The following is a 14,054-nucleotide window of genomic DNA, read 5'->3' as shown; positions in this document are numbered from 1 at the left end:
GTGATGTGAGAGGGAAAAACGCCATTTTGAATGGCGTTTTTTCCCCTGCCACGTCACCCCCCATTTCCACGGTGGCATCGTCCCAAAAAAAAAAAAAAAAGAAGAAACGCCATTTGGAATGGCGCTTTTAAAAACGCCATTCCAAATGGCGTTTTCCAATTTTCCCACCCAAAAATAAAGGAAAAAATCGTGGGAAAATGAAAAATTATGTTTTTTAAAATTTGAAATTAGTAAATAAATTAAAAATTTTAATTTTGATTGAATTTTAAAATATAAAGATTTGAATTTGTAATTCATTAAAAAAATTAATTTAGATTTTTTATTTCAAATTTTTTTTAAAAGATGTCCAAAAAAATCTTAAGAAATTAAAAAAAAATTATCATAGAAAATAAAAAAAGAGAAAAAAATATGAAAGAAATAAAAATTTGAAATTAAATTGAAAAATATCATTCGAAATACTTGTCTTCAAAATTTTTAAGAAAATTAAAAATTATAAAATTTTTAAAAAATAAAAAAAAAGAATTATAATGTAAAAATAAAAAGAATAAAATTTTAAAGATAAATTGAAATTAAAATATTATTTCAAATTACTTTCTCAAATAAAAAATAATAAATTAAAAAAAGATTCAAAAAAATTTAAAAAATAGGCTAAAAAAATTTTATAAAAATAAAATAAGTCTTTAAAAACGCCATTTTGTAAATTGAACTTTAGAAAAAATAATAATTTTTTAATTAAAGAAAAAGAATACGTAATAGAATGCTAAAAAGAAAAAAATGGAAGAGAAATGAAATTATAATTTCAAATGATAACTATTTTAAAATAAATAAAAAAAAGTATCATAGGAAAATAAAAAAATAACAATAAAATAAGAATTATAATTATAAATTTTAAAAAAATTTAATTTTAATTTAAATTAAAAATTATCATTTAAATTATTATTTTCATTATTTCATTTAATTTATTTATTAAAAGATTACAAATACATAATATAAAAAATTGTAAGAAAAGTAGATTTATATTTTTTAGTCGACCCCATGAATCGACTCATGGCTAAAAGAGTTTAACGGCACGCAAAATTTTTGACTGCGACACTCTGTGAGTCGATCCCTTGACTTTCTTTCTGGTAATTTTTATTTTTTAAATTTTTTAAATAGAGGAAGAGAGAGGAAGAGGGAGAGAGGAGGCAGCTCACCGTCGTGCTGTCGGAGAGACGCCGGAGTAGGGAGAAAGAAGAAGAGGGAGAAGGAGAGAAGAAGGGGGGAAAGGAGAAAACGCCGTTTCCTTCGGTATTTTTTTATTCTTTTTCTTTTTTCTAAATTTTTTAAATTTTTTTTCATAATTTGTTTAATTATTTTTTTTAATTTATTAAATTTTTTAATGAGGATAGTAATTTGAATGATAATTTTTAATTGAAATTAAAGATAATTTTTTGTAATCTACTTTTGTAATCTACTTTTCTTACAATTTTTTATATTATGTATTTGTAATCTTTTAATAAATAAATTAAATGAAATAATGAAAATAATAATTTAAATGATAATTTTTAATTTAAATTAAAATTAAATTTCTTTAAAATTTATAATTATAATTCTTATTTTATTGTTATTTTTTTATTTTCCTATGATACTTTTTTTTATTTATTTTAAAATAGTTATCATTTGAAATTATAATTTCATTTCTCTTCCATTTTTTTCTTTTTAGCATTCTATTACGTATTCTTTTTCTTTAATTAAAAAATTATTATTTTTTCTAAAGTTCAATTTACAAAATGGCGTTTTTAAAGACTATTTTATTTTTATAAAATTTTTTTAGCCTATTTTTTAAATTTTTTTGAATCTTTTTTTAATTTATTATTTTTTATTTGAGAAAGTAATTTGAAATAATATTTTAATTTCAATTTATCTTTAAAATTTTATTCTTTTTTATTTTTACATTATAATTCTTTTTTTTTATTTTTTAAAAATTTTATAATTTTTAATTTTCTTAAAAATTTTGAAGACAAGTATTTCGAATGATGTTTTTCAATTTAATTTCAAATTTTTATTTCTTTCATATTTTTTTCTCTTTTTTTATTTTCTATGATAATTTTTTTTTAATTTCTTAAGATTTTTTTGGACATCTTTTAAAAAAATTTTGAAATAAAAAATCTAAATTAATTTTTTTAATGAATTACAAATTCAAATCTTTATATTTTAAAATTTAATCAAAATTAAAATTTTTAATTTATTTACTAATTTCAAATTTTAAAAAACATAATTTTTCATTTTTCCACGATTTTTTCCTTTATTTTTGGGTGGGAAAATTGGAAAACGCCATTATGAATGGCGTTTTTAAAAACGCCATTGAAAATGGCGTTTTTAAAAGCGCCATTTGGAATGGCGTTTTTAAAAGCGCCATTCCAAATGGCGTTTCTTCTTTTTTTTTTTTTTTTTTTGGGACGATGCCACCGTGGAAATGGGGGGTGACGTGGCAGGGGAAAAAACGCCATTCAAAATGGCGTTTTTCCCTCTCACATCATTTTGGTAAATAAGTTTGGTTTGAATATATTTTGATAAAAAAGTTTTTTTTTTGTATTATTTGAGAAAAGAGCTCCAGTTTTTACCTCTTACTTCGATTTATAGTTATTATGATGTTTTATCTCAGTTTGACCGATGTAAATACTGCATCAAACCTTCACCGATAATTACCATCCTGCCAATCGGCCTCAGGTCAAAGCCCTTGAAAAGAGGACTAGGAAGGCAGAAAAGGAGGCAAATAAGGCAGGACAAAAACTCTCGAAAATGAAGAAGAAATATGAGAATATTTCGGTAGAAATAAATCATTTGAGGGCATGCCCTAAGCAGACTCACAAAAAGCATCTCGTGGAGAGATGTAGGTTGATCAAAGAGTGCAATATGCTCGTCTAGGTGGCAAGCAAAGGCAGATGGGTTGCAGCTGCGAAGGCAGTTCTTCAACGAGAGGAGCTTCATGATGCCCAAGACAAGATCTTCAAGCTGAAATATGCCATCACATCATCCCAAATTGTCGAAGAAGCCAGTTGGGTTTCGGCTGCCAAGATAAGTCGACTTCAAAGTAAGCTTCATTCAGCTTAAAGGACAATCAACGATCTTGGCCAGATGATAAATAAAGAGCGGTCTACGATTGTCGAGCTTCAGAGTGAACTTGCTTCATTTCGAGAGGCAAACGATGACCTCTTTTAGACCATAAATAAAAAGAGATCAGAGATAGTGGATCTTTGGATCAGGTTGGCGGATAGCGCGACAGCAGGGAGATTCATCGAAGGCAAGATCAAGTGCAAGGAGTCCCTGCTTGCTGCCACCTGATTTGAGGTGACCTTCCAAACCAGGAAGGCATCTGTCACAGCCTTTGAAGCTAGTTTTGGAGAATGCAAAACTTTGATCACCCAACTCTTCTCCAAAGTGGATATCGGCCTCGTTGAGATATCTGACATTGGCAACACCAATTCTAAATGCCTAGCTATTGAGGGTGCTTCATGCTCACAACATGCTGAGACTCTACTGACTGGAAGTGGATAATGATGTACTCTCTTTTTTTTTTTGTCATCATCTCTCTTTCGTGACTTAACTTTTGTAACCAAATAAATTAATAAAATACTTTGAATTTCAGTCTTTTACTTCACTTGTGTTTATTGCTTTGGGTCCCTTATATCCATACAATCCAAACTTAGACGTATTTAAGTTTCGTACTAGGGGATTCGCAAAGACTTTCATAGATTAGCTTTAGCTTCTAGCTTGAGAGTCCCTATAGGTTAGCTCTTGTTTTCAATTCACTTCGAGAGTCTATAAAAGTTAGCTCTTGCTTCTCGTATGACTAAGATTTTTTGACACTCTATTCACTGAAAAGTGAGGGGTCTTTAAGGATCCTTACAGATTAGTCCTCGCTTCTTAGTCGTCAAGATCTTTAGTCCATACCATCGAAATCGATAAGTATCGAAGGAAGGTCCTTCTAGACTAGCCTTCCGAAGGTCCTCTTGGGTTAGCCTTCATTTCTTGCATAGCTTGAGTTGGAGGCCTTTAAGGGTCCTTACAGGTTAGCCCTCCGAAAGTTCTCTTTGAGTTAGTCTTTGCTTCTCGTATGGCTAAGATCTTCTGACGCTCTACTCACTGAAGAGCGAGAGGTCTTCGAGGGTCGCTTTTTAGTCTCTAAGATCTTTAGCCCATGTAGATTAGATCGACGGACACTGGGGGTCTTTTTAGGTTAGTCCCCTGAAGGTCCTTTCAGGTTAGCCTTCTCTTCTCAATCAGCTGAGATCTTCATCGCCTCTACTTGTTGAAAAATAAGGAGCCTTCAAAGATCCTCAATAGGTTAGCCCTTGCTTCTCAATTGTCAAGGTCTTCATCAAAAATCAGGAGAAGAGCAGCAGTGTCTTGAAAAAAAATTATTTTATTGAGAGATAATTAATACATTATTGATAATTCATCTGAAGGTTCTTTGAATTCCATGGCGAAGGTTAGGATGTTCCATCCAGTTACTTTAGATGATAAATTTTGGATCTGATGACTTCGTATACCCGATAGAGGTCTTCCCATTTTAGGGATAATTTTCCTCATTCTGTAGGTTACAATACTTCGGTATGCCATAAGACTAAATCATCAATTTTGAATTTCTTATCTCAAATGTGAGAGTTGTAGTATCACTCCATCCTATACTGGTAGGCTACCATTCTCGTCCGTGCCTTTTGCCGAACTTCGAGTAGATCTACATTGGCTCGGAGCAACTTTATATTATTTTGGTCATCATAATTCTTGATCTGCAGAGTGGGAGTCTAATTTTCACTAGGATGACTGCTTCCATTCCAAAGAAGAGGTTGAAAGGAGTATGTCCTGTGGGTATCCTTTGGGTAGTTCGAGAGGCCCAAAGTATGTTATGCAGCTCGTCCACCCAGGAACCTTTGGGTTGATCTAACCGGATCTTCAATCTCTATAAAAGTGTGCAATTAGTAACTTCAGCTTCTTTATTGGCCTATGGGTGGCCCACTAATATGAAATGATGAGAGATGCCGAGATTTTGATAGAATTCAACAAATCTAGAATTAGAGAACTGACGGCCATTGTCTGTGATCAGTACCCATAGGAGACCAAAGTAGCAGATAATAAACTTTTAGATGAAGTCTTTTACTTTGGCTTCAGTGATGCTAATGAGATGTTCAGCTTCCAACCACTTCGTAAAGTAGTCGATAGTGACAAATAAGAACTTTTTCTGACCCAATGACTGAGGAAAAAGATCCAAAATATCCATGCCCCATTGTATAAATGGTCAAGGGGTGCTGATCGGAGCCAATGGAATGGATGGCTGGTGTTGGATATTAGCATTCCACTGGCATTGATCACAATGCTTAGTGAAGCTAGCGGCATCTTGTTGTATCATGGGCTGTAGTATCCTTGTCGAAGTATCTTGTAGGTCAATGATCTGTCGTCCAAGTGCTTTCTACATATATTCTCATATACTTTCCATAGGGCATAGTTAGCTTCGGAGGGGAGAAGATATTTAAGGAGTGGGAGGGAGAAAGATCGGTTGTAGAGCTTGCCTTCGTAAAGGATGTAACGAGGGGCCTGATATTTGATTTTTTGAGCCTCCTTTCAATCCAAGGGCAGTGTTCCATCCCGTAGAAAATGGATGAAGAGGTCCATTCAACTTAGTTCATCATCAATCTATAGGATCGGGACTGGTTCCTCGATGCTAGGCTTCTTCAGAACTTCAAAGAATGATCTTTGGGGTAAGTCCTTTGGCACTGAAGTGGCCAATTTGGATAGCAGATCAACTCTTGAGTTTTTCTATCGAGGCATCTATTGAATATCAAAGTTAGCAAACATCTAGATTAGATCTTTCACCTTTTGGAGATACTTCTTCATACTCTCCTCCCGTGCTTTGTAATCTTTCTTTACTTGTCCCACCACTAACTGTGAATCGATACAGATCCTCAACTTTTGTACCTTGGCTCTTTTACAATTCTCAACCCGATAATGAGAGCTTTATACTCAGCTTCATTGTTGGTGGTAGGAAAGTCGAACCGTAAGATGTACTCTATAACAAATTCTTCCAGTCCAAGGAGTAGTAAGCCTGCTCCTGATCTCACAGAGCTGGACGATCCATCCACATGCACCACCCAAAATCCATTCGATTCTTTGGAGGAGCCTTGCTCAATGGGTTTGGTCTCTTTCTGGACTAGTTCGGGCTTTTCTTGGTCCTCTGGGATGGTGCACTCTATGATAAAGTCCACTAAGATCTGAGCTCTAATAAAGGGCCAACATTGAAATTCCACTCCAAACTCCGCAAGCTCAATCATCCACTTAGCTAGTCGACCAGACGTGTCTGATCGATGTAAGGTCATTTTTAGTGGTTGATCAAAGTCAGGATTACGATAGGGTGCTCTTGAAAATAAGGCTGAAGCCTTCAGACTACAATAATGAGGACAAAGATGAGCTTTCCTAGCCTGATGTACCTGATCTCTATATTGTAGAGAGTTTGTTGACATAATAGATGGGCTTCTAAATCTAGTCTTATTCCCAAATCAGTATGACACTTACGACAACTGGCGAGACTATCAGGAATATATAGAGTTCTTCATCTGGCTTAAGCTTACCAAGGAATGGTGGGTGTTGGGAAGTGTGTCCTAAAGTCAATTATCTAGGTTATAGATGATTGTGCTCCATACATATATATGAATTATAAAATGATAAATACTATCTGACAGATTCATCATAAAGAATACATCTTTCAAAATAGACTCATATGTTATGATAAAGTCCTTAGAGCTACTTTCAAAATGATAAAGAGGATTTATCATGTGGTTCTTAAATTTTGCTCGTGACCAAATGATACAATTGTTACAAAGATGATAATTGTATCGAGTGTAGGTTGTTGTGTGTCATATTAGTTGATTGTCCTTTTAATCAAGGCATGTGTTGGGAATAGTATCCCAAAGCCAATCATCAGTCTGTTGACCGTTGTGCTCATTTTTGTATATGTACATGAATTATGAATTAATAAAAATTATTTTGATATTTTTCATCATAAAATATTTCATCTTCTAATGAACTCCTATGTTGTGGTGTAGTCTTTAGGACTATTTAAACTCGACAAAGGAGGATTTATCGTTTAGTCCTTAAATCTGTTCGCGACCAAATGATAGGTTGTTATCAAGGATGACAATATTTATCAAGCATAGGTCATGGTGTGCCATATAGGTTGGTTGTCCTCTTAACCAATGAGTGTGGAGACACTGGTATGGCATACAGATGAGATGTAAGGGTACATCTACACTGAATGTGATCGACTCCAGAGCTATTTCTGCTGTTAAGATTTGCTCCGATGGAATATGGGTATAAATGTCCCTTCGACTTGAGATCGCCACGGTGACTTGCAAGCAACTCACTGCACTTAGGCACTGGACTATCTGAATTTCTAATTCAGTGATGGAAGGCTGCTGGGTGTAGTCAAGTACTTGACTTGTCGGTGCGTGTGTCAAGATGGGATTGACCACTCTAGTTTAGGAGCTGTGTACAGTCGTATTTCAATTTAGCAAAACCTTGGCCAGGGTAGTCTTTGTGAGGAGTCACAGGACTGTTTGAGTTGAGCATGATTCGGATGATCTAATCAGCGTTGACAGTTTAACCCTGAGTCGTCCTAAACACAGAGGTCAAAAGGATGAATTATACAGTAACAATATTCATGTAGGTTTGAGTGTTGCGATTGTGACTTTTCGACCTATCTGATCATCGGATACCATTGCTAGATGGTCACTTCGATTAGTACAGGAATTGGTTCCTGTGCTACGACTTAGATTCGAATCTGGGGGTCACAAACATTAGAGATTCCTATCTGATCTGATGGCTGATGAAGAGTCCTAATGCTCGTGGACTATGAGTCCTACATGTTTGGGACTCAGCGATCGAGAATCAGGATTCTCTGATCATGAGTTCCACACATTATGGGTACCGGGGTTAAGAGTCCCACTGGTTGGGATTTTTCGATCAGGGTTACATATCGATGAATTCTGATGCCCGATTACCCATCAAATTTGAACTCAATATTTATGAGAGATTTAATTAGTGATTTGATTGCTAATTAACTCAATTTGATTGAGTAATTATTTTTGGATCAAGACCAATTGAATTGGATTCAGTTGGGTTTGATCTGATTAGGTTAAGAGTTGACCTAATCGTCGAGATGGTTTGGTCCTGATTTGATCAAGGGTTGGGCTTAGTCAATTCTTGATTTGATTAAATTTTATTGAGCCTAATTAAGCCTAATTAAGTTAGATTTAAATTAGTCTAATTAGACCTAACTTATTTGGTTCAATTAGGTTGGTTTAAATAATTAAACCACCTTGACCCAATCTCCATGCGCCACCTCACTTTCATTGCACCCATTTGGATTCATGAGAAAGAACTTCTCAAAAATTTTTTCCTCATGCCAAGCCTTCTCCACGCCCCACTTTAATGTGCCAAATAGATAGATAAGGATGATTGGTTGGCCATTCAAATTCAAAATAAAGTTTGAATTTGAATGGGCAATCAATCTTTGTACCTTATCCTTTTTTTTACGCCCTATTTATTACATGAGAAAAGATTTCTCATGAAATTACTCCATATACAATTTAAACCATGCCTCATGCCTTTAGTGGATAAGGGATGAGTTGGTGTCCTTTTGAATTCAAATTTTGATTTGAATTCAAATGTACAATTACTCATCTTTATCCTTTCTTTTGGATAAGACGTTTGATGTTGTTATAAAAGGAGGAGAAGAGTGGGGCGTGCAAGATGAAGATTTTTGGAGAAAAATTTTGGGGCGTGAGAAATCTTATGCATGAGAAGGAATCCATATCCTTTCAAGAGAAAAAGAAAGAAAAGAAAGAAAAGTGGGTGCAAGGTTTCCGGTGAATTCTCTAGAGTTTTAACCTGAGGTTCAGGAAGTGAGAAAGTGAGCTACGAGTGTCATGAGCCCACAAAATCTTCGAGAGATCTTCAACATCTCTCAAGCATGTCTGTTGATGATCTGAAGCATTCGAAGAATCGACAGACATCGATCGAAGGAGTTCGATCAGCATCCATCGTCGAAAGGACTCTACAACGAGCTAGCACTCATGAGGAGTCGATCAGATTGGAAGTTTTATGTGGATGATCTGCAGAGGCCAGACACACTGTGTGGCTCCATCGTGATGATCAGACTCTTTCGACGGTGATTAGATTATGGCGATCTACTACCCGCATAAAGGTATTGTGTTCTGAACACATTATAGTAAAGTATTTACTATTCAAATTTGAATTTTAAATTTAAATGAATGTATGCTATATATCATATTTAGAACCTAGTGTAGGGTAAATTTATGTTAATTAATTAGATTAATTAATATTTTTTTATTATAAAATCATAATTTTGAAAAAATTTTAAAATTATCATTTTACCTCTGCACTGAATTTTTCCCACAGCATGTGGTGGCACGGGTATGGCATACGGGTGATATGTAAGAGTATATTTCACTGAGCATGACCACCTCCGGAGCACTCTGCTATCAAAGATTGCTCTGATGAGATATGGGTATAAGTATTCCTTTGACCTGAGGCTACTTCAGTGACTTACAAACAACTCACTGTGCTTTGGTGCTAGACTATCTGAATTTCTAATTCGATGACGAAAGGTTCCTAGGTATAGTCAAGTACTTATAAAGTCTGAGTGCGAGTCAAGATGGGATTGACCGCTTCAAGTAAAATTGGAGATGATGCATCACTATATTTCAATTTAGCAAAATTTTAGCCAAAGTAGTCCTCGTGAGGAGTCATAGAATTTTTGAGGTTGAGACATAATATGGACCACTCTTCTTGGGTTGACAGTTTAACCCTTAATCATCCTTAAGCATCAAGTATCAAAGGGATGAATTATACAGTAACTATATCCACATGGATTTTAGAGTGTTGCTGGGCATATATTCGGTCTATCCGGATGTCAGAAATCATTGCTAGATAGTAACATTAATTAGTACAGAAATTATTCTTGTACTACCAACTTAGGTTCGAACCTATGGGATCATACACATAGAAGTACCTGTCTGATCAAATGGCTGATCGATGATTATAAATCATTGAAGGATTTAATTATCAATGTGATTGATGATTAATCCTTTGCAAAGGTTACAATAAATTATTTACTAATAGTTAGTAAATTAAAAAATAATTAATTAATAATATAGTTATTAATTGACTCAATTTAATTAAGTAATAAGGATTAGATCAGATATAATTGAATTGAATTTAATTAGGTTAGCTTTGGATTGATTGGATGCATCCCTATTAAATAACAAAACTTGTTCCAATTAGATGCAAATCAAATTTTAAGTTGAATAGGATTCAATTAGTTTTATATAAATTTTGATTGAATCAAACTCTATTGGATAATAGGCTTGATTAAATCAAGCCCTATTATCAAATAGCTTCCCTGATATCCATCAAGAATCAATCTTTGGATCAATAGATTTTTAATCTAACTAATTCTTTAATTGGATTGAGGTCTAATTGGTTTCATAATTGGACTAAGATCTAATTAGTTAGTTTGCTATAACTAATTTTTAAATTAGTTAGGATTGGATCCAAGGATTGTTAGAGTTAGAACAAGATTCTTGAATCTTATTTGGAATAGGACTTAACCAATCCAAACCCCATGTGATATTAAATCTCCATGCCCCACTCCCTTTAATGTGAGAAAACCCATGCCCATAAAAAGAGCCATGGCCCCTTGTTTTCTTTTATGAGAAATAAGGCATCTCTCCTCTTTTTGTTGTCGCCCAAAAGAAAAAAAAAAAAGAGGGGGCGTCCAAGAGTTGGACGCCCCATATCCCATATGCTTTGGCTCTCTTCTCCTCTCCCTTCTTAAAAGAATTTTGGGAGACTTTCTTGCTAGTTCTTAGGCATCAAAGAGAGGCTCCTCTATTAGTTTTATAGTAAAAAATTGGAGAAGAAAAGTTCTTCCTAATGAGAGTAAGAGAAGAAAAAAAAAGGTCTTCTTTTTTGTACACAGCCTTGAAGAAGGAGTTTTTCTTTTAAATTTTTTTTCTATTTTTCTCTTGAATAAAAATTAGATTGGATCTAATTTTTAATATAAAAATTTAAAGAAAAAATATTAAAAAAATTTGGTTCGATGTTTGGGGCTTCCTAGAGTTCTAGATCAAGAAGAAAAGAGAGAAAAAAGAGAAGAATGATTCTTCTCTTGGGTCTCTTATTGGATTCTTCTAGAACTTAAAATTTTATATAATTTTTAATATAAAAAATTATATTAGATATAATTTTTATCATAAAAAAATTTAAAATTTTTTTTTCTTAAAGGCGTGAAAGAAAGAGAGAAAGGTTCTCTCTTGTGCTTGAAAGAATTAAGAAGAAAGGGTTCTTCTCTTGATCTCTATTGTAGAGATCTGATGTATGGATTCAAAAAAAAAAAAGAGGGTCTCCTTGAGCTTCATCTTCTTTATATTTCTCTTAGATCAGTCAAAGCATAGTGTCTTCGCAAGCTAGCACTCCCGGAGAGATCGATCAGCACAAGAACTTCGTGTGGATATCTGTATAGGTCGGACATTTGTGCGACTACCGAGCATCATGAAGAATCAACTACTATAAATTTTGGATGCAGTGATCTACTACTTACACTCAGATATAGAGTCTTAAACTCAATTTATATTTAGATATAATTTAGATATAATCTAATTACATATAGATGTGATCTATACTTGCTAATTTTAGATTTCAGACTTACATACATGTATATTAGTTTATGTCATAGTTTTAGATTTGATCTATGCATACATCATAGATTAAATTATTTAATCTATGTATATTTTATTATAAAATTTTTAAAATGCATGTACAAAATCATCACGCTTCTCTTCAAATAGTATCAGAGCGAAGGTTCATTATGACATGAACATACATGCATAGAGTTGAAATCTAAATTTTATAATACATGAAATATGTGATGATTTAATTTTAGATATGATCTAATGTAAAATCAAATTTAATATAATTTAGATTAGATCTAAATTTTTGCATATATGATATGTGAATTAGATTAGATATTCTAAGTAGTAAAGTACTCGAATTAGATAATCACCAGGCCGTCTGGTCATAGGAGCAAGTAGGATTAAATGACCCTCCCTTCCCATTCAATGAAATGCTCTTATGGTGTGTAGGGGTGTCACTGTGAGGTCTCATGAAGAAGAAAGTGAAAGGAGAAAACTTACTCTCTTGCAAAATCTTAGACCTTGAAATTCTAGGTGTTGTTGCATGTGATGCAAGCTGTGAAGAAACTAGTTACATCTAATCTTGATTAATCAAAATTATTTTGATTTAAAATCATAAAAATTTATATTTGATCTAAAAGATTTTATGATTTAATGTAAAAGATTTACATAAAAAATTATTTCAAAATCTTAACCATGTTGATGCAAAAACTTAATTGAGATTTAAGTGTTAAACTGAATAGATTTAGAATTATGATTTAAGATCTAATGACGTTGCATAAACCTGGGGCATGGGTTAGTTCAAATCAGATCCTTCTCTTTAATTGGGTTAGACCTAAGGTTAGAATCAAAGAATTGATTGATCATGTAGAGAAATTGATTAAGTCTAACCAAAAGTTGAATTAGATTAATCAAAATTTTTTTAATACAATAGTTGTAGATGGTCAAGTTTATGTCTTTGATTAGACCAAATGGACCTTGATTGTGGCTCAGTGGTTGAACTGAATCATTCAGTTGGTCAAATTGAAACTAGTTAACCAATTAGTGTCTAAGATAAGTTTGGCATTTTGATCGATGATTTTTAATTGAAAGTGGCTTACCTGATCATTTTGATAGTGTCTAAGGCAAGCTTAGTAGTCCTTATATCGATCTCACTTACCTAGCCAATTTGGTGAATCAGATTTTGATTAGATCGCTAAGTACTTCAAGTTAGCCCAAGCCATTAAGGTTAATCAGTATGACTGATTTAGATATCCTGGATTGACTTGTCTCTAGTCTTTCTTATGACTTGATGAATTCAGTAAGAGGATTTATGACATACCGGTTGGATCCACTAGTCACTAGTCCTTTTCATGATTTTGTGAAGTCAGTGGAAGAATTTATGACTTGTAGGTCAACTAATATCTTCTAAAAGATTTAATCAAATCTTCTAAATTATTAGCTCCATAAAATGAGCTAGTTGTGGGGATAACTAGATCATAGCCTCCCATTAAGGTGAATGGTAATGGATCCATTATTTCAGATTGACATTGCAGGCACCATCTGTTTGGTGTTTCTCTGAATGATGGAATTATTATTCATCATTTGATGACTCTGTTGAACTATCTGATGAATGGTTTGATTGATCGAGCTATCCTTAAGCTGATCATTCTTTGGCTAGAATCACTGAGTAGGTTCATGTTAATGGTTTGACCTAATCGAACTTTTAGTGAAGGTCCACGCCTACTGAAATAAAATTTAGGGCTAAATTAAAGACTAAAAGTTATTTAGAGAAATAATTGATTGAGAACCTACCCATAGGTGCATATGGATTGATCGAGCCATCCTCAGACCTATATCCAGTTTTTATGGATGCTAGTACCCACTAAAAAATTAAAGTAATTCTTCGAATTAGAGGTAGAGGCTATCAGTTCGTATAAAATAGTGAGAGAACCTTTAGACTAAAGTCTATATCTTTAGGCTTAAAATAATTCATATAATAACAGATCTATTATTCTCTTTTCAGAAATGGCTAGAATATTCTTATTCTGTTCAATGTTAGACAGTGATAATATTATCAGACCTAACTTCGATAGTCAGTATCAAAAGTTAAGTATAGTTTTTGAGCAAATTGATCAAGAAGTCTCAAGCTAACCCAAACAGACTTAAAAGAAAAATCAGCAAATGATTGCTGGTCAAGATAGTTATATAATAACTCCTTGAAGTTTCTTTATTGGTAATACTACTACCTAGATATAGGATACCGATAGTACAAGTCATGTTTGCAAATAGTTACAAAAGACTTTAGGATAGTAGAAGATTTGTAAA

The sequence above is a fragment of the Elaeis guineensis genome, chromosome 6, assembly GCF_000442705.2.
Source record: "Elaeis guineensis isolate ETL-2024a chromosome 6, EG11, whole genome shotgun sequence".
NCBI lineage: Eukaryota > Viridiplantae > Streptophyta > Magnoliopsida > Arecales > Arecaceae > Elaeis > Elaeis guineensis.
The sequence above is the reverse complement of the archived record's forward strand: the minus strand, read 5'-3'. Positions refer to the sequence as shown.